General features: G+C 41.5%; 1 protein-coding gene across 4 annotated transcripts in view; it reads right to left on the reverse strand.

The window, feature by feature from the left end:
• The window catches only part of FHIP1A (FHF complex subunit HOOK interacting protein 1A), a 229,383-nt gene that overhangs the window by 96,500 nt on the left and 107,792 nt on the right, over nt 1-25,091 (reverse strand). For 3 of the 4 annotated variants that reach the window (XM_082728129.1, XM_082728130.1, XM_082728127.1), the window contains one exon: nt 5,935-6,079. The exons of the other annotated variant lie outside the window; for it this stretch is intronic. The gene's annotated coding sequence lies outside the window, so the exon portion shown is untranslated. The remainder of the gene's footprint in view (nt 1-5,934; nt 6,080-25,091) is intronic. 4 annotated transcript variants of the gene reach the window in all.

The following is a 25,091-nucleotide window of genomic DNA, read 5'->3' on the forward strand; positions in this document are numbered from 1 at the left end:
TCATCATTCCTCCAATGAATACTCCCGTATGGTCCTCCTCCTATGGCCTCCCAACCCTATTTTAGAAGAGACTCACTTCGCTAGGCTTGCTTGCTCCCTGTTAAAATCTTAACACTTTACCCAATGCATGTCACATAAAAGGTCTTAATAATATCTGAGTGAATTAATGGACAAATACATAAAGGAAAGGGAAAGGGGGTTGTCGTGCCAAAAATTGAAGCCCGGTTTTACCTATCATTTCCATGATGTTTAAACAACCATAATATGTTCCTGAGAGATAAACGGACATAATTATCTCTTAAAAGTTCCTTTTCTAAACTTCTCATCCAAAAGCATATTAACTACGATTTAGGCATTCACCTTTCCCCAAAGGCCAGAGGATTTTCAAAGCAGGTTTCTTTTTTTATTATTTTTACAGGGAAATTTTAATCCATCAAGGTAGTTCTTGTCATCAATTAATAACACCCTATGCTCTTTGTTTAAGGACAGGGTGATAAAGGCAGGTTATTTTGAAACTAAGAAAAGTGAGGAAATATCTGGCTTGGACATTTTAGTCAATCTTATTGGCAGTAAAGGAGAGATATGAATTTAATGTTCATTTCCAGCCTTGAAGCTGTTAACCTTTTTATGGCTTAATCACAACAACATCCAAAAAAAAAAAGATCTGAACTACAAAAATTCATTGCATTTACTTCTCATCTCCCAATACCGATATACAGAAATACTCATCCATGCCACCCAAACTTCCTGGGAAACCAACTGCCCTTAAAAGCAATGCAAAGAGAGCGAGAGCAGTGAAGACTTACACACTTCAAAACCTGGAAAGCCAGTCTGCATTAGATAGAATGATGCTTCTGAGGACCAGGTTCCAGGGCAAGGTTCAGTTAGATGGAGTCAGCGTCCATGGATTAGCTCCACACCACGGTTTTCCTCAACACCATGGCAGAAGAGAGAGCCTCCCAGCCTGACGGCAAGTACCACCACAGTCCATACCCCTAAGGAAACCTGTTTCCAAGCACAAAGCACTAAACAACCTCAGAGAGCCTGAGGCTTCTCTCTATCTGTCAGGGACAGGTCACCATGCAAGTCCCATCATCACAACTTCCTCCATTTTATCGGTGTTAAGCACTGGCACCTGACAGGCTGTGCGTGGGAAAGGAAGAATCGCATATAGTGCCAAAGCTGGACCGCCTGTTTATGTCAACCAGAATCCTCTTACCTTAGCCCCAAAGAGTTACAAACATTGATTATTTTATTCTAAGCGGTACCTCCAAATTTGGTCAGCTGTGTCTGGGAAGCCGGACAGACAGATGTAGATAAATAATTAAGGGAAATGAGAAACAGTGTGACATAATGAAAAATCAATGGGTTTGAAAACCAGATCAAGCAAGACTCATTCCACTCCTAACCAGTTCTAAGAACTTGGACAAGTTGCTTAACCTCCTTGCATCTCACTTCCTTTATCTTCAAAACATGGGTTAAATGGTTTGTGCATTCTCCCTCCAGTTCCTAAATCCTAGAATTCTACAGAGCCCCTCATATCTCTACTGAAAAATCAACCAGGTAAGTACTCGTGGAACATCACGTGCTTCAGGCTGGATCCAGCTCGAGCCCTGACCCCTTACCCTCGATCACCTACCACATTAGCAATGACTAATCAAAATGTTATTGATCAACAACAGTGAACAAGTAGTCAACAAGGCCACTGAAACACCTGGATTTTCCCACAATAGTGAAATAATAAACTGGTACAATCTCCAAAAGGCAATTTTGCTTCTATACCAAAAGTCCTCTTCAAAGCCAGGACCTATGACCCACTTCATTATAGAAATATTTATTAGTCATTTGAAAAATGGATGTAAACAGTAGGTCCACCTGCAGACAAATTACACAAACAATTAAATTGCACTCATGATAATGGTGATTTAGAATATTTAATGACATAGGCAAACACATAATGTTAAACAAGGGAAGCAGGATATAAAATTATATACATGGCATGACCAATAATTGTATATAATGTATGAATATGCTCTATTACCAGGCATATATATAAACTATTTATAAATAACACTAAGAGGACAGATAACATGTGAACAACAGGGAGTATTTTATTTTCTTCTTTGATGTTTCCATATTCCAAAATCTCTATTTTCACATGTAATAACATCATAGTCCAAGGAATTTTTAGTCTATGTACAGCATTGTAGGACACAAAACAATGAGGACTCCAGAAATTACTAACTCAGTCTTCCTATTACCCTATTACACGCTTTAGGAAGTGTAATAGAGTAAGAGAGACATCCCTAGAGGCTGGCAGGGCGGGGGGAGGGATTCACCAGTAGAATTTAGGTTTACAGAATAGTGCTTAAGAGCACTGACTCTAGAGCTAGATTTTGCCAAGAATCAAATCCTAGCCCTGCCATTTATCAACCATGTGAGTTTAGGCACGTCAGTCCAACTCTCAGACTCAGTCTTCTCCTCTATAAAATAGGACTGCTCTCAGTTCCTTCCTCACAGAGTTCTTGTGAGAAGTAAACAAATTCAGTTAGGAGTTTTAGGGCGGTGTCTGACACACAGTAAGCATACGTCAGTACTGAGACAATGATTAGAAGGGCATTTTAGACTACACATGCATAATACCTTAATAGCTCACCCTTTTGCTGAATTCTTACTTGGTGAGAGAGACATATACAACTCACACCTCACACTTCTGTGAAGGAAGGACTATCATTATACCCAATCTATAGATAGGAAACCTAAAAGATGAACTGCCCAAGGTAAGCGGCTGAACCAGCATCTGATCCCATGCTAATGTGACCCCAGAACACACGCTCTTAACCACGACACCATGACAGAGCCGCAAATAAGTTCGCCCTGAGCAGCCGGTGGACCTTTGAAGAGTCCAGGAACTATAGCTGACAGGATGCACAGAACTGGAGAATGAAAACCAGACGAGTGAGTTAAAGCCCTAATTCATTAGGCAACTGGGAGCTAATAAAGATTTCTAAGCAAAGCAGTTAGTTACAGGACAAAAGAGTAACGTAAGGAAATTAGTCTGGTAGATAAACATGGGATATGTTGGAATGGGGTTTTTGACGGAGAGAGATTATAGACAAAGCAGCTGGTGTGGTGATGAGGGACTGACCAGGCTAGGTGAGAAGATAAGGAGAAAACAGCGGGGCAACTTAAAAAAAAAACTGCTTTGAAGGAAAAATTATGAAAACTTAGAAACACTACATGCTGGGAGCAAAACAAAAACAAAAAACAGGGACAAACAAGCCACATCCCACAACCCAAAGAGCGCCGGACTAGAAACGCACTAGAAACGCTTCCTTTTATTTTGATTTCTGTAAATTTGGTGAATATTTAGTGGCATTCCTTATTTGTAAAACATCTTTTTAAAAAGCTGGCCAGCAATAGCACAAAGCAAAGCGTCACGCAACACTGGTCTGTAGGAGCAACATGGAGTGAGGGAAAAGGTATGCTGCCCTAAGCGACAAAGGTGATTAGCAAGGAATCATAGGACATGAGCATCTCCTGTGTAAAGGAAGCTGCAATTTACAAAATCAAGATAAAGCACCCACTAATGGCTAATGCTGACAAAGGGCCCAGGTCTGATAACATCTCCCAGGACAAAGACAAGCTGATTTACCCCTTGTTTTAAAGAGGCAGCCAGAGCTTGCCAACAAAAATATGTGATTGATCTAATTAGCTTACTGAACTGAGGAAAACAGTGCCAAAAATCATGTGTACTCACAGACTGGCCCTTTCAGGACAAAGCAGTGTCGCATAAAAGCCTATCCTTCAACTTAAACGTTCACGCTCATTAAAAGGGACTGAAACCCAGCAGTACTCAGCAGGCAGGAGCTTAATGAATATTACTGGAGAGTGATGACACAGACAGGAGTCTTAAAAGAATGAGCTCTCACGGTGGAAGAGAGAAAGATACATCAAGGACTGCCAAAATGTATGCGTGGCGGTTAAAGTGCAACTCCCAGCCCAGGCCAGGCAATCTGACTTCAGTCCACCTGCATTAACATTCCCACTCTCAACTTCAATGGTTTATTAACCTAATGATAATGTCTGTCTTCACTCGAGGTGATTAGCAAATAGAAGCGATGTCTGTTGAGTCGCGCAAAGTCATTCACTCATTCAACAAATGTTCTCGGGCACTTAGCATGTGCAGGTAATAAATGACTATCTCTATCTAGTTTTGTTGCTAAAGCCAGAGAGGGTCTAAAATCCAGTTCGGTGTGCTTAAAAAAAAAAAAAAAAAAAACAAAAAAAAAACCTTCATGAAGAGAGATGAACAACCCACAGAAAAGGAAAGTGACAACACTAGCTTCTCCTAATAGTGTGCAGACAACAAGGGACGGCAGACTCTCGAGTTACAATTAGAGGGTACATATATATTTCCAAAAAGCACATTTTCTTCTTCAGGAAATGTATTATTCAACTGTGTCTCTCCCTTGGACTCTGGCTCAAGTCGGTACAAGGAAAATTTTAAGTAGTTGTTTATCCAAGTTGTCTTGCCTGTTTTACCTTCAACACCTCTGCTTAGAAGGACCCTTGGTCCAGGAAGCTGTAAGCAGCTCACACTCGTGGAGCCCTGGGTCGGCTGGGTGTGACCTGAGGAGCTGCGCAGGCTGCCTGACTTGGGAACACAGGCCACCCTCCGAGGACATAATGGGAACAGAACAGACTCAGCCATATAAGCTGATTATTACTATTTTTTATTTTCTAAACTTACTTTTACCTCTAAGACCTTCTATAAAAACAACTTATCAGTTCACGTCTGAAGTAAGGATAATTTATTACACCCAATTTTACTGCTTCAAGTCTCTTTTGAATACCCTTGAACTTGAAAAACGAGTCACTTTGTATCATCTTATATTGAATGATGAAAGTCATTTATGTGAGAAATTTTTCACAGGAACAGAAAACAAAATGTTGATTTTACCAGTTGAGAATTACTGATATTTAAGTATTCAAAAAACTAAAACTAAATAGAGCTATAGTTAAAAAAAATAATAATAAACACATCAAACTTCAGTTTTCAGTAAGAATTGTTTTGAAAGGGGGGCGCCTGGGTGGCTCAGTGGGTTAAAGCCTCTGCCTTCGGCTCAGGTCATGGTCCCAGGGTCCTGGGATCGAGCCCCACATTGGGCTCTCTGCTCAGCAGGGAGCCTGCTTCCCTTTCTCTCTCTGTCTGCCTCTCTGCCTACTTGTGATCTCTCTCTCTCTCTCTGAAATAAATAAAATCTTTAAAAAAAAAAAAAAAAAAGAATTGTTTTGAAAGGTATTTTTACAGATACTGTAGCTTTTAGAATGATGTTTTCTCTGAAAAGAAAACCTGCCCCTCACCCGGTTGAAGACCAGTCTTAGTCAACTACTCAATTTTGTTAGCATATAGCCCTATAGGAAGGAACAACTGTAAATACTCTATTGCAATTAAGATGATAACTGGTAGATTAACAGAAAATGTCATTCAAGGCAGAGAATCATTAAAAATGACATATATACACATCTTAAACACCTTCTTTTATCAAGAACCATATAAAAGTAAATTTGCTTGCCAATATTTTCACATTGCAAGCTATTTTCTTCAAGTACAAGCATACTAACTGAAGTTCAAAGTTGCCTTCCTTGCATGAACCTCATAAGGTATATGCTCATAATATACAATATAACATTTCCAGTGTGGCTACTCAAAGTTGAGAAACATCTCAGTGTGAATTAAAGTGTAAAATCTTTTCATCTTTTAAACATCTTCCCAATCTGTTAGAGTTATCTCTTCCCCGTCTGATTCGACAGCAATGTCATAACGGCAACTTGCCCATATTTAGTCTTTACAAAGACTTCAACTTCATAGAAACAGCTCTGTTTTCACACACATATTTTATCAGTTTGTATGTTGTCTGATGAAGTTACCTAATTGCTGTAACAATGCACACAGCTCAGCCAGGGGAGAAGCCTGAGAACACCCAGCAAGTCGTCAACCAGACAGAACACTCCGCAGGAGGTGGGCAGCGTGGTTTCGAGAGAGAAGAGAGAGAACCGAAGGTCCAGGGAACCACTGAAAAAGGTTAAGAGAACTCCTGTTACATGACAAGAAAGAAGCCAGTTGTGTTTTCAAGAGCTAGTCTCTAGCTTAAAAGGGTATCTCCAGGCAAAGTTATGTCCTGTTTAGAGAACATGTCAGTTAACGTCTCTCGGGGAGGGAACTTCTGTGTCTTTCTCAGCAGCCCTTGGGGGAGAAGTGCTAGAGAGTGGTTCTTTTTGAGAAAGGAAGCATGTACAGCTATCTGTATAGCCCAAGGTGGTCCCAGAGTGTAGTTTCCAGTGGCTACTCTGGACAGTAATCCCTAGCAGACAAGCTGGTGGGAAAACTGCCGGCTGGTGAGAAAAACCTGACACACAGATTGCAAACAGTCTCCCACACCACAGTTTCCCCTCACCAAACACGCACACGCTCAAAAAATGCTGCTCCGTACCCACACAAGAGTATTACAACTGGCAGTCAGAATACTAAATCTAGCTCCCTGCCTTACTCTTTTATTACTATTATTTTCATTTGGAGATCTGAAGGTACGGTATTCATGATGCAGTCTGCCACAGACTCTACCCCTCCCTGTGGTCTCACATCTGTCTCGGCCCAGTGGGAAGGCCACTGAAGCAGCTGGGTATCATACATACACTTTGGTTTGTCTCTTGGTAACACCAGGAATGCTTTTAGAGAGAAGGTACTGCCTTGGCAGCAGCACTCAACCCCACCACTCAAGAAAGACCAGAGCATTCACTTACTGCGGACAAACAGAAACGACTGAGGAATGGCTCAGAAACTTGAGCCTTCAGGAGAACCATGGGAGAACCTTGTAAAAATGCAGATTCCTTGGAGCCCTAATCCTTCAACTTCTGATGCAGTAGGTCTAGGAGTGGAGATCCAGGAATCTGCATTTTTTTTTAAAGATTTTATTTATTTATTTGACAGAGAGAGATCACAAGTAGGCAGAGAGGCAGGCAGAGAGAGAGAGAGGAGAAAGCAGGCTCCCTGCTGAGCAGAGAGCCTGATGCGGGACTCAATCCCAGGACCCTGAGATCATGACCCGAGCCCAAGGCAGCAGCTTAACCCACTGAGCCACCCAGGCGCCCAGGAATCTGCATTTTAATAAGCATCCGAGGTACATACTTTTTTACATTGGTACAAGAGACATAATAATAAAAGTATGAACAATGAGCACTGTATGTGCTCCCCAGGCCATGCTCCAAGCCCTTTACCCGTAATGAGATTTGATCCTTGGAGTATCCGCATGAGGTAAATATGCTTATTATCCCCACATTACGACTGAGGAAGCTGAAGAAGAGAGATTAAGAAGCACGCCTCTGCTGACTCAGCTAGTGAGGGGAAGCGAAGGAATGAAAAACTAGGCCATTTTGCTCAAGGGCACACAGTCAACTGCCCGCCTATACCACACACTACCACCTTGGCCTAAGGGAAGCCATCACACATAAAATACAAACCCCTAAAGGTTTGCAGCTTCTGACTCAGCAAAAGCCCCTTTTTGGGTTGCGGGGGAGCCCACTAGTCCCAGGGATGCCCATTTCCACATTCGCCACCATTCTTCACGTAAAAATAAAGAGTTTCTTTTGCTTGTTACAATTCAAGAAGCTGTAGAGCTGGCAAAAGAGACTGTGAATAGGATAAATGATCAGACTCAGGGGCCCCCATTCTGAAGCAGGAGTGTAACATCTTGTGAAAGCTCCTGACAGCATGAAATAAAAGGGAGTCCTTATATCCTCCCAACTGAAGATGTGAGAAAGGGGAAGACAATAGCCCACTTATTAAAAAAGCTAAAAATATTCCAACCCGATTCCTACACAGTTACCCCAAGCTGAAAAATCATGATCAATCTTAGAGGGTCTCTGAGGAACGAATCAAAAGGCCATGCTGGCTAGACAGAGAGTTCTGAGACTAAACACCATGAACATGATCCATAAAAGGAAAAATTGATAAATTGAACCTCATCAAAATTTTAAAAACTTCTTACTCTCTAAAAGCGTATGTGAAGAAGATGAAAAGACAAAATAAAGACTGGCAAAAAAAAAAAAATCTGCAAATGACACATCTGACAAAGTGTCTAGAATACTCAAAAACTCTCAAAACTCAACAGCAAAAATAAATAATCCAATTAGAAAATGGGCAAAAGCTATGTATGGACATTTACCACAATGACATCTATCAACGACCACAATATACATCTATCAAAATAAGCTAAAAATTTTTTTAAAGAGTGACAAATTCCAAATGTTGGTGAGGAGGCAAAGAAACTTCATCACTCACACACCGCTGGTGGGAAGTGAACCAGTACGACCACCGTTTTGGTAACATGTAACGGCCATACAACCCAGCAACCGACCTCCTGCATATTTATTACAAACAATGAAACTTAACTTCGCACCAAACCCTACGCCAGAGGCTCACAGCAGCTTTCTTTGTAACAATCAAAAACTAGAATCAGCCCAGATGTCCAACAGGTGAACGGTTAAACAAATCAAACCATATCCATACCATGAAATATGACTCATCAGTAAAAAGTAACTATTGCTAACAGCTACAGCTTGAGGAAATTCCAGGGAATTGTGCTGAACGAAAAAGGATGCATACTACACAACTCCATTTATAGAACATTTTTGAAATGACAAAAATAAATGGAGGACGGATTAGTGGTTGCCAGGGGTTAGGGACGGGAAGAGAAGGGCTGGGAAGGCAGGAGGGAAGTGGCATGATTGCAAAAAGGGAACTGCCAGGGCGCCTGGGTGGCTCAGTGGGTTCAAGCCTCCGCCTTCAGCTCAGGTCATGATTCCAGGGTCCTGGGATCGAGCCCCTAATCAGGCTCTCTGCTCAGCAGGGAGCCTGTGTCCCCACTACCCTCTGCCTGCCTCTCTGCCTACTCTCTCTCTCTATCAAATAAATAAAATCTTTAAAAAAGAAAAACAAGGCAGGGGAGAGGGACTGCGATGTCAGAACCCTTCAGTATCTTGGTGGGGGCACACAAAACCTACATGGATGGTAAACTTGTCCAGAACTTCAGGTAATACAGGCACTCACAAAAATGAGAACAAATAAAACTGGGGAAGGTCTGTGGATGGTATCAATGTCAATATCCTGGTTTTAATATTATACTCTAGTTTTGCAATCTATTTCCATGAGGGAAACACGGCAAAGAGTACAAGGAATTTCCCTGCATTAATTCTTAGAGCAGCCTGTGATTTTACAATTATCTCAAAAAAAAAAAAAAAAAAAAAGTCCATGATCCCAAGTGTGTAAGTGAAATCAAGCACTGCGTCCTTTCACTGGGAGGTAAAATGGCACACCCTTTCCGGAGGTCATTTGTCAATGCTATCAAAAGTGAGAAACACACCCTTTGATCCAATGATTCAATCATTAGGTGATTAATGATAATGAATAATTTATGACATATCAAACATTTAGTTACAAGGGCATTTATTTCAACAGCGCTTTCTTAAAGACTAGAAACAACTAAATGCGGTACGTCCAAACAATGAGGTTCCAGCCGGTCATCAAAATAACCTTTGGGAGTAAAACCAGTGACCTGGAAAGACAGTTCAAACATAGGTAGTTCCATTAATATTCATTCAATTCCTGCTAAGTGCCAGGCTCTGCTGTTGCATCCTGAACTCTGACCATGTCCCACAAAGCGCAGTCCCCATGCTCATTAAGCTGTATGGTCTGGTGGACTGGTGGCTGTTTGTTCCAGGTAAGAAGACACTACACATACATCTCTTTGTGTGATTACACACAAAATGCATGTGCATACGCATGTGTACAAATATGCTCGTACAATTTAAATTCAGGAAGGACACAACCCAAAATGTAAATAAATAGTGGTTATTTCTGGAAAGTGGGGTTGTGTGTATGTCTAATTTTGTTTTGTTTATCTGTGTATTCTAAATTTCTACAATTAACAAGTTTCACTGGTATTAATTTTAACTATTGAAGGAAAAAAGGCTCGTCCCCAGAGAGGGTTTCTGTCTTTGTTTTCGCTTTTTAGTTTCTTTTGATTTCTACTGGGATGCAATCAGAGTGAAATTTTTTTAAATCTTGTTCCAAAGAACTCAAAGACCTCCTCATTTGTCATTGTGAATAAAGGCAAGCTAACCCAACTGGATTACACCTCAGGATAAGAATTACACAAATCCAAAACAATTACACAAATTCACAAACTCACATTTGTGAGCCATTCCTAGCCCGTGGATTGAGCTGGGGTTTCTATTTCAGGCGGTTTGTATTATTTGCTTTTGCTAATTTTTTTTCATCAAAAAAAAAAAAAAAGAAAAAGCAGATTAGAGAAAAAAATTCAATGCAGATATGAAAAACAACCACAACTAATATCATTCACCCAGACAAAAAAGAACTATGTTAAACTCCAGATATACTACTTTAAACCCACATTTACGTGTAAATATTTGCCAGTTCATGTGGTTACCCTAAGATGGGCTTGCATTGCACATACTGATTTTAAAGCTGTGTAAATTTTTTTGGTTAATAATACATTCTATTCTAATGACATACTTTAACATTAAATATGTATATTTAACCAATCTACTAATGACTGGGGATCTACAGTCATAAACAGTGGACAATAAATATTTTTTACTAAACATTTGAGCCCATCCTCAGTTTTGTCCTTTCATGAAAAGCCCAGGAGTAGAAATGTAAGGGTACACACACATCTGAAAGCTTTTGATATAAGTGGGTGCCCAGAGAACTGTACTGGTCTACACTCCAAACACCTAGTGTGGGAATGAAAGTGATTCAGTTTCTATGTTCTCACTAATGCTGCTGACCAACAATAAAGATTAACTTGTTCTTAGATTCTCTAGAATTTCACTTTTGGGGAGAAAAAAATCTTTTTTTTTTTTTTAAGATTTTATTTATTTATTTGACAGACAGAGATCACAAGTAGGCAGAGAGAGAGAGGAGGAAGCAGGCTCCCCGCTTAGCAGAGAGCCGGATGTGGAACTCGATCCCAGGACCCTGGGATCATGACCTGAGCCAAAGGCAGAGGCTTTAACCCACTGAGCCACCCAGGTGGCCCAAGAAAAAACCATTTTAATAGCAAATCAAAACAGAGGACTTATTTGGCTGTCAGTTAAATTAGAAAATTTTAATTTGTCAATTTCACTTTAATTGCAGAAATTGGTCAGACCCTCTAAGGCAAACGAAAGATTATCTAGGCAGGACTCTGTTCAGACAACAATTTTTATTTTGATAATTATTGTAGATTCATATCTGACATCTCCAAATCTTTAGCTATGGAGATCAGCCTTTCCACCAAAAACTTCCAGGCTAAGACGGGGTGGCCCTCTCCTAGTAACTGCCTCCAAGGCAATGTGGGAATAAATGAGATGATGCACGTGCCACACACCTGCTGTCATGTGCTGTACAACAGCCCAGTGCTCGACACATAGTAAAAAGTCCAAAAATGTTATTTACTACAGGTTTGGGTTTTTTTTGTTTTTTGTTTTTAAGATTTTATTTGAGAGAGAGAGAGCGCGCGTGCACGTACACAGAAGCAAAGAGAGAGAAGCAGACTCCCGAATGAACAGGGGTCTGACGGGGGGGCTTGATCCCAGGACCCCAGGATCATGACCTGAGCCAAAGGCAGACACTTAACCAACTGAGCCACACAGGACCCCCCCCATTTTAGGGTTCTACAATAAGTAACATAACCTTAACTGACTTAAGGAGGACTGAAATACAAGGTATTTCAATCCTTTTTTATTTTTACAGATGAGGAAACTTGGGTTCACAAAGCTAGGCCTAGAACTCACAGCTTCTTGATGTCGGGCTAACACTTTTGCTCTAACGCTAGGTTTCCTCTGCACAGAGTGAAGGCTTAGAGACACCTTAATTCACACAATTACGCTTAATCAGAGCAATCTGCAATTTGAGATTTAAGCCTACATGCTCAAAATACACTTGGTTTATAGATATCTGCCTGGTTAAATAATAATTCTCCAAAGCAGGTATTTTAAGTTGCAGCCTAAAAGCAAATGGGTTTATATCTACCCCAGAAGATGATGAAATGATTGATTATAAATCTCTCCTCTGATAGAGGGTTTCTGATTGCATCAGACAGAGGGCATGAAGACTAATTAAAAATGCTCATACATTCATCACCACTGATTGTGCATAATCCACTCCTGCAAGTATGAGTGTACTACCTTCGCCAAATGACAGCGGAAACAGATGAAATTTCCACTTACAAGTCCCAGAGGCTATCTGTCTCGATTTCAGGGTAAATGGGCTTTCCCTAATGACTTAAATCACAAACAGCACGACAGTTCAAAAACCCTGGACCAAATTTCACTATTCTATCTGAGCAGGGGCTGGCCAGGCCCCATCACATGGTATATGATCAATAAGTAATTACAGATGAATTGGTAAATGGGTCTATGGGCGTACTTTAGAGATTTTCAAAACTTACTTTTCTAGGTGCCTCCACAATTGGAAACCACAATGTGTGTTCCAGTGAGCTAAAGAAAATACATTCTGGGGTGCCTGGGTGGCTCAGTCTGTTAAGCGTCTGCCTAAACTTGGGTCATGATCCCAGGGTCCTGGAATCGAGCCCTGGGTCAGGAGGCCTGCTCCGTGGGGAGTCTGCTTCTCCATCTCCCTCTGCCTACCACTCCCCCTGCTTGTGCTCTTTCTCTCTCCCTGTGTGTGTCAAATAAATAAATAAAATCTTTAAAATAAAGAAAGCAAGAAAACACATTCTATATGCCACTCAAAACAGCCCTTACACTAGTTCTCTCAGACACTCACTCCAGTGACTGGTTTGTACCGATCTCTCTTCACTCCTTTTGGGGCTACAATTATTATCTGGCAGTCAGCATGGCTGCAATCACCTGCGAAAACATCACTGAGGCAAAACACTGACATATGCTTTCTAACAAGGAGAGCGACCGATGGCCCTCACCTTGTCCTCTAAGAGAACCTCTACTCACACCACACACCACATGCCCCTGAGCTGAGAAAGAAAGAATGGGAGTCGGCTGATGGTCAATATGTGCTCTCCTCCTCCTCCCCAGGAAATATCTGTCTCCCCCCACCCCACTTCACCCCTACCCCAGAGAGTCACTAGCACAGGCCTGCCCTTTGACCTGATCCCAGAGTAAGAATACCGTCCTAGCTTCAGGGTGTGAAAGGAGGAGACTCTACCCATCCTGCAGGCTGAGAGGGCCCCAGGGCAGAAGGAGCATTTACCAGCATTGCTGCTCCTGGAGGCCCCTGGGGATGTGGAGAGGAACAGATTCTGTCTGGTTCCCGGAGCAGGTACCCCAAGAGGGCATGTTTGGAGTCCTGGCTTAAACCTCAAAATCCTGTTGAATGAAGAGATCTGTCATACTCCTACTACCTTTGAGTCCCCTGCTGTATAAAGGATCTGACAAATGAAAATGGATTCAAAATTGCATCACCTGCATTAATAGCAAGGAAAAGAGTTTCAAAATTAATGGTAATTCACATAGCAACCCTAAGCCTATGGTGGAAGATGGAAAAAATGAGGAGTCTCTGAGCTTGAAAAGTCATCCTAGTTGAGCAAGAACTGGACAAAATCAAGAGAAGATATAAACCAAAGAATAGCAAAATTGTTATGCAGCTGCTCACCACCACCTCGAAAAACAATCAAATAGCAGCACTGAATTATGCCATGCCACTCATCCACATACTCCATGCCCCTCCACATGAATTACTAGCAAGGGAAATTCACATTTTCTGTTTTGTAACTTTCTTAGACATTCTTAATATGAACCTCCATTGATTTTTTTTTTTTTTTTTAATTCTTGCCCTCTTTACTTCATTCAGTTCTTTACATTTTCCTCACTGGGTCATGGAGATTCACATTCTGACCCAGGCTCTGCCCCAATAGAGATCAATGTAGTTTACACACGTATCAACGATCCTCCATTTTCTCAATAAATCATTCAATAAATTCTATCTGCACCACAGGTTCAGTGCTAAGTACAGGAATACAAGACAGAATAAGTCAAGCATGGTACCTGTTTCTTAAGGAGCTCAGTCTATAAAAATCAGGGTTAGATATGAAATCAACAATGCTTAAGTTTTCAAGTTTTTTATTTCCGTGTTCTCCCTCTTCCTCCTGATTCTCAGGGCTCCAGCTTCACCTCTTTCACGTGCATTCTTAATCACCCCTGGCCCCTCGAAAACCGTCAGTGCCATATGAAAATGCTATGCTCTAGCATAAGGATTTAGCCAGATTGGCTCACAAGGCAAAAGAAAGGGGAAAAGACAGGAGAGAGAATCTATTAAAAAAAAAAAAATCAAGGTCTCAAAAAAACTGTACAGCAGCAGTGGTTCAGAGGAAAGCTGCATGTGAGTACAGGTTATGGGGGAAATGGGCAGGGGAGAAGAAGAGAGCATAACCATCTCCTCCTCCTCAAAAATTGGAACCTGATCCCCTGAAAGCCTGGTCACTGGGTCACTCAGTCCTAATTGCTTAATGAAAGTGTACAAATCAGCAGATATTATCCCTGAGCATTCCAAATGTCCCTAATTATGACCAAGTAGATGAAGGCCTTAAAAAAAAAAGAAAAAAAAATCACACTTCACCTTATTGAAAGGGTTGCTGGCATATCATTAATTAAAACACCTCAGTCCCAACCACATTAGAAACATAATAATTATCTTCATACGAAATTTGCTTTTTAACACTTGAAGAGCTTCAAACCCTAGTATGACAACAGATTATAAACAAAAAGGCCAGGCATTAAGGCTCCTGTCCATTACTATGTTGCTGCAGCTCAAAGTTAAGAGCTCCCCCCTTTGGGAAGAATGAGCATTCACAGTCCTGAGAAGAAAATGCAACAATTACCACCATTATCATTGCAATATTAGCAGCACTTACCTTTTCTAGAGTCATTACCATGTGCGATGGACTGTACTAAGTATTTTGTCAAGTTTGTTTTGTTCTGTTTTGTTTTAACATGCTTCAAGCTCAGAGAGACTGAATAACTTGCAAAAGGTCACCCAACCAGGGCATGTCAGAGCAGGGAATTGAATCCCCAGCTGTCTGGCTCCAATATCTACAGTCGCTACAGAGCCACCAAAAAGGTGATGTCAAAGGAGGGGATGGGGGCAAGAAAGAGAGGGAGCTGGCAACTGCATCTGTATTTTCCCAAAGTACAACTTATAAGACAAAAAACCATTAGAAACACAGAAGTTAAAGCTGAATGACTACAGAAGCCAAAGAGAAATCCAAAGAATTCCCCAAACAGGTACCAGAAAACCTGCCTTCTCTCCCACAGCTGGTAAAATCTGAACCAAGAGAAAAAACGGTAAGGCTGTAGCAGGAGAGAACAGTGACTCATCAAGAAGGAGCCGACCTGGGGCGCCTGGGTGGCTCAGTGGGTTAAAGCCTCTGCCTTCGGCTCAGGTCATGATCCCAGGGTCCTGGGATCGAGCCCCGCATCGGGCTCCCTGCTCAGCAGGGAGTCTGCTTCCCTCTCTCTCTCTCTCTCTGCCTGCCTCTCTGCCTACTTGTGATCTCTGTCAAATAAATAAAAAAAATCTTTAAAAAAAAAAAAAAAAGGAGCCGACCTGAGGCCAGGTAGGGAAAACAAAGGTTACTCAATGCAAACTGTACTATATGCCTCCTGTAATGCCAGCTGCCAGCCCTGGGCTGGGATGGTCTCTGGCATCCAAGTGCTGGAAAGGAATCAAAAGAGAACCTGTGAGGGCCGACTGAGCAGGACTGACAGGAGCTCCTCCAAGAACAGTCGTCTCTACTGTTCCTCACCTCAGACCAAGATTCTCAGCTTGAGACCCTCCCTAACCCCACCCAAGTTCTGCCATAATTGAAGGACCACAGGACTGATTTCAGAGCTCTGAGTTTTAACCATGTCTTCTCAATAACTGAAAACTCCCAAACTTTTTTAGAAGCTCTTTCCTTGAGGTGGAAAAAAACGAGAAGCTATCCTGGCTCTCAAGCACTAGGGAAAAGCTCACAGCCCCAGCCCTTCCCAGAACAAGAAGGAGCTGTCACTGTTTAAAGTTTCAGCATGGCCTTGCCTCGTCTTTGAATAACTCAAAAGTAAAAAAACATATCATGGCCTGGTAGAATAAAAGTGGGCATTCTTCAAATCCCAGCCCTGCCACCTACCACGTCTATAGCTTTAAGCAAAGTACCTAACCTCTTTTGGTCCCAGCTTCCTCAGTGTCAAAACAGGGATAAAAAAGTCCACCATACTGGTGTCTTGTGGGCATTAAGCAAAAGCGTGTGTGTTTTTCATCCTGTTGAGGTGCATACCCTGCCCACAATACCTTCCAAAGGAAACTAGTAATATTTCCAATCAATACTTGAGGGCAGCCTGAGGCAATGATTTTCCTACTAAAGGGCACACCACCACACACACACTCTCCCACACCTCCAACAGCCTAGTCATACGGAACAGACACTGACATGACCAAGACTGGGAACCTGATCTAAAAGCAACTGATCCCTCCACTGGCCATCAACCAGTGATGTGCCTGAATCTCAGAGACAGATGATGGTTAGTTTAGCTCAACTTTTCAAATTCTCTCAGAGATTTCAATTAGGAAGTAAAGTCAGCCAGTAGCACGCAGAGAAGCAGACAGGCCCGAAGACAGACCAGCAACATGGAGAGTAGCTGGGTTAACAGGAAGGGCAGGCTCCCAGAATGACACCCCAAAACCCCTCAGCATATGCCCCCAGAACTAGTGGGGGACCCAAGCAACCTTCTGATTTCAGCTTCCAGTTCTCCTCAGCAAACCCCGCCCCTTCGCTTCCCAGAGCCTGGCTCTTTACTTTCCCAAGGTCCTAACGATAAGCTTCACGGGACCAGAAGCCACAGGAGCATGCGTCTATCTGTTCTTTGCAACCAGAGATAAGGCAAGTAAGCAGCCTACACCCGCCTGTGAAACAGGCACATGAGGGCAGAGACTCCTTCACCACGCTGCTTTCTAGGACCTCACTGACAGATGAGGAAGGAGCAAGAACATGACCCATCCAGCCAAGAAAAGCTCAAGATGCCCTCTACAGACCCAAGCCACCAGACAGAACAACTCAGGGGAGGGGACAGCCCTGTTACGACAATAAGTATACAAGATCTTTAAGAAGTTCCATGAAGGTAATTACCCAGTAAAGCACAAAAGCCCTCAAATCTTGGCCACCATGGAAGCCGCCTTGGAGGGAGAAAAGAGAAAAATAAGACTCTAATGCTTCTGGAGACTGAAACAAAGATAAATGCTGCTATTTTCTCTGGAAGTTTTCATTATGGAATGAGGAAGCAAAACAGACTATCCAAGCCCTCTCAAAACAAAAAACAAAACAACAAAAGAAAGCCTCAAAGCACAGCCTCCCCGTTCCCCCCTCCCAAATACGTAATTTAGAAAATGACAGTCAAAGTAAGTAGCCCCATCAATCACGCACAAGCCATTGCATGAAGCCCTTCCCTACACCCGCCTCCTCCCAGCCTGGCCTCCAATCCCGCGCCAGATTTTCGGGAGCACCTTTGGGGTCCCTTTCCATTTATCATTTATTTTATTATCCGGCTTGCAACCCAATTTGTTCCACTTCATGTTCCTGGTTTAAATATGTGAGTTCTATATTTCAACAGCACGGACCATGGCTTTCAGCAGACCCCCCGATGTCCATTTCACAGCTACCTGCTTCTATGCACCTCTCAAATCTGCATAGAACACAGAAAACGTGTTTGCTGTATGTTTAAAAAGAGGCAGCGGACGAGAGCACTTCTGCATAAATCAAACCTGGGGAGGGAGTCGGGGGTGCCCTAACGAGCCGAAGCATAATTTATCTAGATTTACTTCTCGTCAGACCACTACTCGGCTGAGCCCGAAAATTGTCACTCCTGTTAGCTTTTCCTTCGGCCACGAGAAGGACCAGGCCCAAAGCAGCTGCTGTTTTGACAAAGTATTGGCTTCTCACAGGGGTGGGAGTAAGCAAAACAATTCAGATCTGAAGCCACTGGCCTGGGTCCGTTCAGTATGTTATGAGCAGTGCCTGAGCTAACGACGCTTGGGCTTCTGTTTCGAGTTACACGGTTTCATTCTGTTCTCTTACTGTACAAGACTCAGTGCCTTCCCAGCACTGAGTGGCAAGAGCTCAAGGTGATAAGCAGTGAATCACAACGAACTTCATTGAGTGTTTTCTTGCAGCCTATAAATAAAATCAGAATCTCTGAAGCCTGTAAACCTTCTGAGGTCTGAACATCTCAAGGTTATTCATTTCTAAACCACTCCGGGAAGGAAATAAACAACAATCCAAAGAAGGCGGTCTGTCGCGAACAAAATTTCTTAATGCCCCAAAATTCACATTCTAATTGTCAAGACATGATGGTAAAGCACTGCAGACCTTTAGCCTTCACACCATGTTACCCCAAAAAACAAACACTTCACTTTCTGATACAGCTTAAAAAGTGCAGAGAGGTGAGCAGCAAAATGACCAGGTTCATGGAAAAGCTAAGGTTCTGCAATTATTCGTAGATGATGAAATCAATAAAAATGGACGAAATTTAACTCTTCGTTATGCCGCAGAGAGAATTCAAAATGTTTATGCAGCAGATAGCAAATAACTTTTCAGGAATCTGGGCAACTTTAAGTAGGGATTTTAATCTGTGGGTGGTATCTGAACAGGTTCTCTTCTCTCTGCACCCCCCCACACTGCAAGCATAATGAAGAGTTAAATTCAAGGGCGGGACTTGGGGACTCTTTTTGGCACCACAGGAGCCTGGTTGCCCTGCCTCCCACCCTTGCTGAACTCCCTGCAAAACCAAATCCCCTCACCCCCAGGAATTTAAACCAGAATTGGAAAATGCAAAATGAGTTTCTCTAGTTGCTTCAATAACTGGAACATAAACTCGGGAGGCATAAAGCAGCCCCGGTGAGCTAGGTGGAATGAAAGCCAGTTTAGTCCGAGGAAGAAAGAAAAACAGGATAGAATGCTGAGCCAGCATTCCAGTTCCTGGTCTGAGCACAGCCTGAGCTGGAGTTCCTTGAGATATCAGAACTCTTTCAAAAAATTTCCCTTTTTACTTAATCAAGTAGCAGTTTCTCTTAATTTCAACCTAAAGGGCCAGGACTAGAATAGGGGGTAAGTAATATTAGAACGATTCCTCAGGAGGTGAAAAATAAAATAATCATCAAAATTCATCAGAAAATCTTTGATCAAAAGATATGGGAGCCAACATGCCATTTGAGACTTTGATTCCTTTTTTTTTTTAAAAGATTTATTTATTTATTTATTGGACAGAGAGATCACAAGTAGACAGAGAGGCAGGCAGAGAGAGAGAGAGAGAGAGAGAGAAGCAGACTCCCTACTGAGCAGAGAGCCCGATGCAGGACTCGATCCCAGGACCCCGAGATCATGACCTGAGCCGAAGGCAGCGGCTTAACCCACTGAGCCACCCAGGCGCCCGATTCCTTTTTTTAATCATGTATTTATTGTAGCGTCTTAGCTCAAAATCAAAGACCCTCAGTTTTCCATGTGTCAAATGGGTAGCACTTCTCTTCCAAGGTCATTTCTCGAGTCCCTCCGTGATCCCAACCATACTGACTCACAGCAGCAAGTATCTCTTTCACCTTCTCTTGAACGTTAATTTGCTCACATTAAGCTTCTTCTCAGCTGCCTTAGTGGCTTCCAGCTGCTCAACATTTCAAATTAAAACACCCAATGGTGCATCCAGCCACTGTCCTAACCAACCCAGCCATCACCCATGGTCACAAGACTCCTACTCCAAGTTGAGAACATAGCACTTGCTAATGTTTCTGCTTAGGAGTAAGAGAAGAGATCCTGGAGTCTGGACACTTGGACACCAGTTGTGATTCCTCTACAAAACAGTTATCTTTAATCTCTACAGGCCTGATTCCTTCTCTACAAAATAAATGTGCTGGGAATTAACCACTGGCTGTTAGCTTTTTTTCTGCCCCAACACATCTAAACGGTATGGCAAGAATACAAGAAAAATTAAGTAGGGACGCCTAGGCGGCTCAGTCAGTTAGCGTCTGCCTTGGCTCAGGTCATGATCCCAGGGTCCTGGGATGGAGTCCCACATTGGGCTCCTTGCTCAGCAGGGAGCCTTCCTCTCCCTCTGCAGGCTGCTCCCCGTGCTTGGTGCGCTCTCTCTCTCACTAATAAATAAATAAAATTTAAAAGTTTTTTAAAAAAGAAAAATTAATGGGCACCTGGGTGGCTCAGTGGGTTAAGCCGCTGCCTTCGGCTCAGGTCATGGTCTCAGGGTTCTGGGATCGAGTCCCGCATCGGGCTCTCTGCTCAGCAGGGAGCCTGCTTCCTCCTCTCTCTCTCTCTGCCTGCCTCTCTGCCTACTTGTGATCTCTCTCTGTCAAATAAATAAATAAAATCTTTAAAAAGAAAAAAGAAAAATTAAGTAATAACAGAAGACGACAAGACAAAACATGTCACATTGACTGAGTACAATATCCAGAAAGAGACCGTTATTGGCATGGCTGGCATTATGGCAGAGGCAGAACTTGAGTTAAGCCACAGAAGACAGGAAGGGCACGGATCAGCAGAAAGATATGTGCTTATGTTGCTTAAGTCTTCATTTATTTTTGTGTTGCTTATTGACAGATTGTACTAATACATCTTGAGAGACTGAAGTGGGAAGGAAGAAGAAGGAACTATTCCAAAAGTTTGTCAAATACCTATTGAGAACAGTTTCTATGAGGCAAAGGATGGTGCTAAAGGGGGACCCAAAGAAAAGTGGACATGGTCCACTAGCATCTAACCACTGAGGGCAGGGACCACATCTATACTTCCAAACCCTTAGAGCACCAAGTTGAATGCACAAGAAATATATGTTGAAAGAATACCTAAATATAGCCCCTACCTTTAAGGACTTAAGGGTTTGTGTTTGATTTTGTTTTTGTTTTTGTTTTTGTTTTTTAATGGAGAACAAAAGAGAAAAAATATGTTGTCCTTTCCTTTCAGGATTGTTAATAAATATGGCATCAATTTTACTTACAGGGAGCCCTCCTAGGGATAATAGAGCGAAGAACGTAAACCTCACACAATAACCATTTTACACAATAAATGATCAGATCTCACCATGTTAGCAAGTAAACAAATCTGTCACTTGACTCGTTCTCTGTGCTGATGCATTAGCTAAGAATGAGCCTTTTAATAAAAAAGAATAAGTCACTCCACAATGGTAAGTCCAAGAAGTCTCCAAAATATATATTAATTTGCTTCAAAATGCCATCTCCTCTTAAGTTGATTTTCCCCTCCAACTGCCTCAACCACAGGCAATTATGTCGCACACACCAGACCCATGTGGTCCAAATGACAGTCTCCTTAAACCAAATGTATTTCCATAGCAACAAAGGGACTGCACTTGCCGTTCTCTACCTGCCATGGCCCAATCAATTATTTAACATGCCTCTACTACAGTGACACTGTATAAATGATCATGTTCATTAGCAGCAAGAGTCAGCTTGAGAAAACCACAAACACCCAACAGCTAAATTGATCACAAACCAAACACACAGACCACAGTGGGGATGTTAAAGATCGCAGCATAAAGGGAAGGAAGGAGAACCAAAATATTCTTAATTTTAAGCTTGCACTTAAGAATTATACAAGCAAACACATCTCCCAGCTCTTACTTAAAAAGGGGGGGGGGCACATAAACCAATTTTAAAAATAAAACACACGTAATCGAAAGTTACTGAACAAAGGCTGATATGATGAGAAGATTAGAGAGCCAAAGGATGAAATTCATCTTAAACTTGTTTTATGGTTTGGTTTTGGTTTTTTTCTGTCCCATTTTCTGGCTTATTTCTCATTAGGAGACTAGGCAGGGGACTGGAAAATTGGATGCTGAAGGAAATGTGCAGCCAGCTGTGACCGCCCTTTCACTCAACCTAGTTCAATCTCCACTGGCTTCCCAGGGCAGATTCCTGAGCAGAGAACCACTGAGGACATCCATCTGGTTCTGTGAAAAAGGGGAGAGATTCTTTCATTAAGAATAACCAGAGATTGAATTCAGTCCAGGACTCCTGCAACTCACTCTGGGACACACCTCAAAACCTCAAAACCAATACAACTGAAACCAACAATTCTATCTCAAACCATCTCGTGAGTTGAATTCAGAAGGCAGCTGGGTTCCAATGGCCCCCCATGCCTTGGGTCCACAATGACCTGGCAACAGGATCAGCATTGAAGGCTGCCATCAACATGGAGCTATAATGGAGGGTAAATGGCATTTTTTTTTTTTAAGAATTTTACTTATTTATTTGACAGAGCAAGAGAGCACAAGCAGGGGGGCGGGCAGCAGAGAGGGAGAAGAAGACTCCCTGCTGAGCACGGAGCCCGATGCCATGCAGGACTCGATCCCAGGACCCTGAGATAATGACCTGAGCCACAGGTGGACACTTAACTGACTGAGCCACCTGGGTAAATGGCTTTTTGACTTACTGTGTTATATTCTTTCCTGTCACCCCTCAGAAAAAAAGGAAAGTCGTTCTGGAAGATTCCAGTTTTTTATAATCAACCATAGTTTGATAGTGAAAGCTTCCCATAGACAAGAGCTTCTGTTTCATTAAAAATAGCTGAGATCTCTAACCTACTGACAAATTAAATGGCATACATAAAAGCTCGAAGAACCCATTCTTAACAGAGTTCCTACGGTCCTGCTGTATGCATTGGCCGCTGTCGTTCTGCTTTGCCCAAATCTAGGCTGCCACAAGCTGCAGCTATCAAACTTTGATTAGACTGCAGAGATAATTTAATAATTTATGAGAACCACAGTTTTCCAGTACAGTAGTCTTTCCATCACAGATATTAATTTTTGTTATTGTAAACACATCAGAACCTTTTAAAAGATCATGATGTGCAATTAATTCACTCTCCAGATGGGAAAAAAAAGCAAAGTTCTAAGAACATGAAAAATATATTAAATATTCACCCAAAATAACTGTTTTTCCTTTCAAATCTATCGTCCCCAAGGAAAGCATCACAAATAGTTAAAATGATGTCTGGGGTGGCCTATCCACCACAAACTGCTCTTGGAAGTGAATAAATTATCAAGTAAAGAAGCTAAGCATTTACAAACACTTCACATAGTGGTAGGATTTTATTTATATATCCACATAAAATAAAAACATCCACCTTGGGGATCATTTACACAACTAAATATCTTGCTGATTGCCATATAAAAAAGCTTGTGACAGATAACCTCTCACATCTGACAGCATATAAGATGAGAGTTACGACTGCTATCCTATTTCCATAATTGAGTGACTACCCTTAGACAATTGGTCAAAGTCTGCCTCCCATTCTCAATCACTTGACATGCATGCAAATACATGTTTATGGTGTATTATGGAACCATGGATAACAGGAAGTTCTCAGACCTTTTGAAGTTTTTAGACTTTATATTTCTCTACTATAATACCTTTGGTTGACAATACAATAGAAGCAATCCATCGAAGACACTGAGAAACAAGGAGAATCTTCTCCCAGCGGATAGGCACTTCGTGGCTCCTGGCCACAGTGATCGCTCTACTTCCTTTTTTTTTTTTTTTTTTTAAGATTTTATTCATTTATTTGACAGAGATCACAAGTAGGCAGAGAGGCAGGGAGAGAGAGAGAGAGAGGAGGAAGCAGGCTCCCCACTGAGCAGAGAGCCCAATGCAGGGCTTGTTCCCAGGACCCTGGGATCATGACCTGAGCGGAAGGCAGAAAAGGTTTTAACCCACTGAGCCACCAAGGCACCCCTTGCTCTACCTTTTCACCAATAGCAGGCACTCTCATTTGTCACGGAACTAAAAATTAGAATATACTATATAAAGTTAAACAGTGACATACTTGTACATATTTACTTTGAATTTTTTTTTATAAATTATTTCTGCCACTTACAACATAAATAATCAAAAATAAACAGCATAAATAATATGCATCACAGTATTGTTTTTAACAGCAAAAATTAAAAACTTTTAAAGGTCCTTCAACAGTAAAATAATTCCATGTGATTATGGACATCTATGAAATATATAACTATTAATAATGGCACAGGACAAGAGTGGTCAAAGTAGATCAAGGGAACAGAATAGAGAGCCCCAGAAGGAAAGTCCCACATTTACAGCCATAATTTTCAACAAATGTACCAAAGCAATCCAAGAGGTAACAAAAAATCATTTCCACAAATGATGCTGTGATAACTGGATATCTATATGGAAAAATATCAACTAGACTCCTATATCTCACATGACTCACACAAACTAATTTGCAATGTAATACAGATAAAAATGTAAAAGCTAAAACCATCTAGTTTTAGAGAAAAATATAGACTATCATCATGACTTCCAGGTGGACAAAGGCTTCTCAGGTCACAGAATGCAGTAATATAGGGAATATAATAAATAAGACTTTGTCCAAATTTAGAAATTCTCACCAAAGACACAGTTAACAAAATGAATAGGTTAAGTCACAGACTGGGAGTAAAGGTCTGGAAAACATCTATCTGACAAAGGACTGGTATGCAAATATATAAAGAATTTCAACAGCTCTTTAAAGACAACTCAATTTTTTAAATGGACAAAACATATAAAAAGACTCTTCACAAAAGAACATATGGAATTGGCCAATAAGCACGTGAAAAAAGTGCTCAACATCATTATACCATTTATACACCAGCCAAAATGATTAAAATGTAAATAGATGGACAAACATAAAGATGGGGAACAACAGGAACTCATATATATTACTGGTGGGACTATAAAACAGTACAACCATTTTGGAAATAGGTTTGGCAATTTCATATAAAGGTAAACATATATCTACACTAAGATCAAGCCATTCTACTCCTATGCATTTATCCCCAAAAAAGGAGGAAAAAATAAATATATACACGTATGAATGTGTGGGTGTGTGCACACACACACATATCCTCAAAGAGACTGAGGGACTCTCCATATTATTTTTGCAACTTTTCTATAAATCTAAAATTATTTTCAAATAAGTATTTTTTTTTTGAAGATTTGGTTT

This window comes from Mustela nivalis, assembly GCF_964662115.1.
Source record: "Mustela nivalis genome assembly, chromosome: 4".
Taxonomy (NCBI): Eukaryota; Metazoa; Chordata; class Mammalia; order Carnivora; family Mustelidae; genus Mustela; species Mustela nivalis.